Raw genomic sequence first — 6948 nt, 5'->3', positions numbered from 1 at the left:
AAATAAAGTTAGTCAATTATTAGAAATGGCATTAGGAATACGTTGCTGGAATGCATTTCTTAAAAGGCAAAGTCGAACTATAGAATGCCAAATGTTAGTTAAGTTGTAATTTCTGCAAGTGGTCTTCAATGAATTAAAGTATAATTTCTGAACTGCATGCTGAAATGGAAAATACAGTTTCTATCAAATACAGTAGGTGCAAAATGTGGTTCGAGACTACGGAAACAAAACTGCTAACAGTCAAGTAGTTTACAATAATTTTGGATGAAATGTTTCCTGTAATAAAAGGCATTATTAAGTATTTACAAAATGTGTATATGCAAAACATACCATTTCTGGAGCAGGACTGGAAGAACCAGAACTTGTACTGTCAGTGTCCATGAAAGGTGGCATTCTCTTCATGGTTGTAATAAGATCTGTGACACACTTGACTAAGGCTGGTATTTCTGCATTAAGGAAAAAAAACACAACAGTCACAGATATATGAGAGATAAGACTCCTATCGATACAATTACTGACATAAACAACATAAACAATTCTTCTTTGTATGAATACCTTTCAGAGCATCCATCACTTCCTGTTGCATGTTAACACTGGATCTGGATTGATCCATCAGTAGACTCTCCTCTTCTTCACTTGCCTCTTGGCAGAGGTCCTGCAGAAATCAAAATGTCAACAATGCTATGTTAGTATGACTCACCTGGAAGCAAAACAGGAATTACCATCATGGAGATGTTTGCATCCCCGAACCAGTAAATGTGCAGTTTCCATCCATGTTTGTTAATAGTCATATATGTAGTGAATACTTTGAAGGAACAATTTCACACCTGACAGGTTTGTGGAGGCAAACAACCACATAGGAGTAATTGAAGATTCTATAGGGCCCTAACAGATTGTTTTAAAGCAGGAGGGGGCGCAGGTGAATTTCAGGGCTGCGTCACGCAGATTAGCATCCCTCCGGTAAAATTCCCCCTGGGTTTACGTTCCTCTTCCCCATGATAGCAGCATTTCAGTCAAATTATGTCATTTTCCACGATATTCCATGTTAAAAATTAGATTCCGTTTTTATTGCTCAATTCCGTGATCGCGGAAACCATAGGGCCCTAATTCTAGTTTCATTTCTTGCGTTTTGTAAATACTTACAGTTGATCGTGAAGCCTGAGGTGGGTCAAACAAGTCCACATTGGTGTCTATGTCTGTATCGTCTTCACTTGTCAAGGGGGTGGAGGTTGTTGGATTTCTTCTCAGCAGTGAGGATTTCAGTTGGGAAAGGACTCTGTCTCTTGCAGCCCTTGTCATCTTCGGCTTCTTAAACAAAGGGCAGAAAAAGTCAAATGTTAAACAGCAAAGGCAAGAGAGGGGTAAATATCCATCTTTGTAGAAGTTTTAGGATCTATAACCTACTGCACAGCTTATTAAGGTATTGTCAGACCATATTTCACCAGAGGAACAGTACTCACTAGGGCTGAAAAATATGGCAAAAACTTCAATCACGATATATTTTTTCCATATTGATCGATCTCTGTATTTATCACGATATGTAGTTTTTGTTGACGTAGCCAGTTAAGGGAGCATCCTGATTGAAACTTGAAAAAAAAAAACAAAAAAAAAACAAGCGATTCATTGAAACTTAATAAAGTTTAATAACATCAAATATCATATTTTACTTTAAAAAAAAAAAAAAAAATATATATATATATATATATATATATATATATATATATATATATATATTTAAACAACATTTTATCGCAATCCCGAATCAAGATCGTATTATTGCCCAACCCGAGCACTCGCATACAGTTTGTACCTTTACAATACGCCTAAGTTCAATTTAATTAATTTTATCTTTTCATATCATACAATGTGTCATGTTTTGTAGTATTTTTTGTACTTAGTAAACAGTCAGTATTTCAAAACTAACACAGCTGGGGTGCCACCATCCACTTCTGCAACTGCACTGCTGTCAAACCTAAAGCAACTTATAATGAAAAATATGTTGTGGCAGGGTGGAGGTGCAGCCACTCAGGTTGATTAGGGCACAGGTGTTCCCAATCAACCTCCCTGTCCTGTCGGTCGGGCCCCTGTAGCACTCGCCCTGCTACATATGTCTTATCCTCCCACAATATTCCCTTATTCCTGTAAATACTTACATTTGTTTGAAGAACTTGTGATTGGTCAATCTGTGTTTCATCTTCATCTGAAGTGAGACTGGAAGTTGCAGTAATTCTTTTTTTCTGTACCGAAGAGAAAGAATGTATTATATGACAACATATGAACTATACCACAGATGCTTTCTGGTGAAGAGATTTTTTAGAAAAACATTTCAACTATAAAACATCATAGTATTACAGTGTCATGAATTCATTAAGGATTTTATGTGTATGACATGACCCTCTTCTTCTCTTTCATCTTTGCAGCCAGCAGGAGAAACAATGTTTTACTAGCTACTGTAGTGCATTTTGGTATATTCAAAACAGATTAATTCATCACTCAAGGTTCTATAGTTTCAGACAAAAATAATTCAGTGGGTGACATTCACTTCATATCATTTTTCATAAACAAGATGAGACAAGATATTAAAAGCATAACCAACCTACAAATAGGGATTTCAGTGAATCAAGACTTTGGTAAGTATGATAAGAAATGGAGCAGCATTTTGAACCTACAGGTGTTTTAATCTAAGTTTATTTTCTAAATAAACTACCAACACAAGCAACAAAAATAACCTTTGGTTTGCTTCCATCATATGTTGTGGTACAAGGTGAGGTCCTTCTCCTTGCAACTGCCATGTGCCAGATGTCTTCATCCTTGAGGAAGGCTTCTTTTCTTTCCATCAACTCCTTGTAGTTGTCTGTAACCACAACCATACATCAGACAAACTGTCAGAACCAGGTTTTTTCCCTCTTTTGCTCAATATTTTAGATATTTTGTATGTCTCGTGAAATGCACCACGGTCAATCTAATATTATACACAACAAGTCACTTTAAGTCTTTTTATAAACACAGTTACATAAAAATTTAAAGGACATACAAGGTTAACATTAACAATCATTAGCCACTGGCAAATTCTTTATCAAATAATCACTAACACTTGGTGGCTGGCAAGTGCTAGCAGAACAAATTTGTACAAACAATTTTGTTCTTGTTCTTTTCTTTATATTGTGGCAATTGTCCATTTATGGTTAGCACCACACAAAACTTTTGCTAAACATGCTCCACACAGCATGCTCACAAATGTTCACACTAATTGACGCATTAGCTGCAGCCAACAGCTAGCTAGTTAGTTATTAGCTAATGCAGCATGTGAATGATAACTTTGCCTATTAACTTGTTTAGACATTGTAGAAATAATATTCATTCATAAAATACTTCACACCATGCACGAGCAGTACAAACCTCCGAGTAGGAGCGGTTTTGCGGCCACCTTGTTTTTAGGTGCTTTCCTGGTCGGCCAGCACACCTGTATCCATCCGTCTTCACTCGACAGGTCCGGCCGTTTTAATACCTGAACGAGCTGCTGTCTGTACTGAGGTGTCACAATGTCAGTACTTTCGACGTGAATTGTCTTGTCCCTAAAATAAAACATCCCGAACTTGAATTGCGCCATTGTAAATTAACTACGACGACGTCCGTTTCCTTCAGCTTCATTCAAGCAGCTGCATTCGGGGGAAACCAATCAGCGGCTGCGCAGCCGCGAGTACTTCAGGGTCAATTTGAAAAATGTGAAAAATGTCCACCACATGCAAATTTTCAATTTTGAAATTGAAAATTGTAAAAGTCTGTCAGACGCAGACTCAACGTTCTTACAAAAAAAAAAAAAAAGAGTAATTAAATAAAAAAAAGTATTTGCGTAGACCGTAATGTCCATGCACGCATGCGCACATACTGTATTGCAATAGGCTCTGTATCAGTTTTAAACTGATAAGTAATGTTACGATGACGTTTTATCCAGGACCCTGCGCGCGACTCTGCACTTTACCGGGCTTTGAGAAAAACAGTAAAACCGCCCGCAGACATGGCACCCAAAAGACATTACAAAGAATATCTGCTGAATGAATCAAGCCAACTTTCAAATGCAACCAAATACAGACGGATAACAAATGAGAAAGAGGTATTTGAGCTTTCACTTTTATTTTATTATCAACAACAGCAGTGATTATAGAATAAGAATAATTATTCTTAATTTTAAACGCAAGGACTGTCTTGTTCATTGCAGAATACTTTAAACTGCAGAGGAAATTACAAGAAATACCTCAGTCATGCATCCTGTACAACTAACAATAGAGAGGTCTTGAAAAAGGTAGACCCTTTTTTTCGTTCGCAACAATATGAATTGCAGATAGTGTTACATGCAAGTTGACGTTGCAACTGCACTCCCCAGATTCCGCTTTCAAATAACGGTGAACAAACATCTTCTCTGGAGGAATATCCAGGAGACACTCCCACAACGAACAAACAGGTAAAAACAGTGATCATTATGTTTTATGCCTCCATTCTGAAATAAAATTAAAGGGTTCGCAAAATACATTTTACTTTCCTCTAAAGCTTTCATTCATCCAGAATTGTATTTGTGATGTTTATTATACCCTAAATGTTTACAGTGTGATAGTTAAATAAATCTATGTGTTTTTCTCATGATCAGAATGTTCCCGATAAGGGCCTTGTTGCAGAAGGATCAAGCGGTCACTCATCTTTAGAATGTTTGAGAGGAAAGCATCTTGTCAGTCCAATAAGAGAGCACCTGCTTCAGGACAGACCAAACAGAGATTCATCAGAGGTATTAAAATATCAACAATTGAAATTGTTGATATTAATTGCTGTGTTATACTATATGTATAGTTTCTGCATAATTGTCATTTCAATTAAATTAGACGTGATGAAAATAATGATTGTCCTAGCCCCTACAGTGTATTTTCTTAAAATGAGACACAAACATGTATTATTGTCATTAATATTTCACTTGAGAATTTCCATGAATTATATCTTCATTATTATGCAGCCTGCCGGAGAGGGAGTCTCCAGAAAGACCCACCCAGTGATGGAATTGCCACCCTCCACCTACTCACACTGCACTTCTCAATTTTGTGGGGATCAACAAGATATGCAAATCGGACCAGAAGCACAGGTACTATAGTTACAAGTTACTAGTTTCATTTGTATGCTAAAAACAACCCCTTTAATCAATACAGAAAATGTAAATAGAGTAGTTTTTATTTTTTTAAACCGACGTGTTAAAATAGTAATATAGGCTACCGATAATAAACATGTATTGAAAGTGAACACCAGCAAGGTCTCATTTGGTTACAGAATTATAACTACATATAACTATTCCAAAGTATGATTGCATTATTCATTCATGTTTAATTTACATTGTAATTCAAGCAAATTAGTAGTTCTACATGAGGCTAACAAAGTTTCTAACAGGTGACTGACCTACATTGGCACTTGATGGCTGTGACATATACCTTCCCTTAATTAATACAGTTCTTCAGTTTGTGAAGCTGTAGTCACCATTTTCCTGGATATTATCCATCTGTTGGATTTTCACTGCACATATTATGAAGATGTGGCTTAACTTGCTTGATTTGACTTAACTCTGGTGTTTTATTCCGCCAATCCAACAATTTTGTTTTTTATTAAGCATTATTATGCAGTTTTGGCTTAATGTTTGAACTCACTGTCTTGATAGAAACAGATGTCCTGTCTTGCATCCAAGGATTAGTGCTTTTCATTATTCTTGTTTCTGATTTGTTAATAGAGTTCATTTGTTTTCTAGGTTTGGGCAAGGAGTTACACATTTTGTATATTTACTGAATATAGGCAGTACATTCATCCTTTCCCCACAGCATTTTTATACGAAGCTAGTGTGTATTCCATTTGCATAACTCTCTGCCCCAGAAGGAAACATGGTAAATTCTCTAAATGTAAAAACTACCAGATGACTTGTAGTAGTTACCACTTACCTTTTGGAGCACTAGCATTGTTGTTTATGTCAAAACTATAAAACCACAAAGTAAATGAAAATGTTTATGCTTCCATTTATATTTGGCCAGGACATGTTAGAGAAGCAACCAGGATGCAATGTGCCTGCTCCTCCACCTGATCAGCAAGAGACACCAAACCAACAGGTTATTAGCATTTATTATTGTACAGTATGTTTCTCTGTAAATCTCTAAGCAATCTCTTTTAATGCTGATCAATGTAACAGTTTTCTATCTTTTCTTTTTTTATGTCTTCACAGGTAGAGACATTTTTGTTGGATGGAGATGATCCAGCGTATCCTGGTGCTCCACTGACAAAGGGACAAAGTTTAATCTTACTGATGTCTTATGTACTAAGGCACAATGTGACAGGTGTGTCACTGGAACATCTACTGAAGATTTTCAATGAACATTTCCCTGGAATGGTACCAGTAACCACATACCTTTTTCACAAAGCTTATGGACAATATGGACATTATGTCCCCCATTTTTACTGTCCAGCATGTGAAAACTACTTAGGGGTAAATAATACCAGTGAACTACAGTGTGGTGCTTGTAATGCAGTAACTGATTCAGAGAGCTGTCTCAAAAGTGGGTGTTTCTTTCTAGTGCTTAGTTTGGCTTCACAGATCAAAACATTGCTTGAACGAAACCAAAGTTTGAAAAAAGACTGGCAATGTGCAGATGTCATTTCAGATATACAGTGTGGAGAAGAGTACCAGAAACTTAAAGAATCAGGTGAATTAGGTGAGGATGACGTATCTTTAATTTGGAACTGTGATGGAATTCCAGTTTTCAGAAGTTCAAAGTATCAAATTTGGCCCATTCAGTGCCAGGTTATAGAACTTGAACCTAAAGAACGCAAGGCAAATATCTGTCTTCCTTGTCTATGGTTTGGCGAGAAGAAGCCAAACATCTTAACATTTTTGAAGCCATTTGTTGATGAACTGCAAATTTTAGAACA

The 6948-nt window shown here is 36.6% G+C and overlaps 1 long non-coding RNA gene across 1 annotated transcript; it reads right to left on the bottom strand.

Moving 5' to 3' along the window:
* Nucleotides 1-2152: 2152 nt before the first annotated feature.
* LOC133453577 (uncharacterized) lies at nucleotides 2153-3493 on the bottom strand. The gene is made up of 3 exons (XR_009783357.1): nucleotides 3400-3493; nucleotides 2730-2854; nucleotides 2153-2237 (listed from the first exon to the last, which is right to left on the bottom strand). It is a non-coding gene; the product is annotated as an uncharacterized LOC133453577 (long non-coding RNA).
* Nucleotides 3494-6948: the final 3455 nt, after the last annotated feature.

The sequence above is a fragment of the Cololabis saira genome, chromosome 1 (assembly GCF_033807715.1).
Source record: "Cololabis saira isolate AMF1-May2022 chromosome 1, fColSai1.1, whole genome shotgun sequence".
NCBI classification, from domain to species: domain Eukaryota; kingdom Metazoa; phylum Chordata; class Actinopteri; order Beloniformes; family Belonidae; genus Cololabis; species Cololabis saira.
The sequence above is the reverse complement of the archived record's forward strand: the minus strand, read 5'-3'. Positions and strand labels throughout refer to the sequence as shown.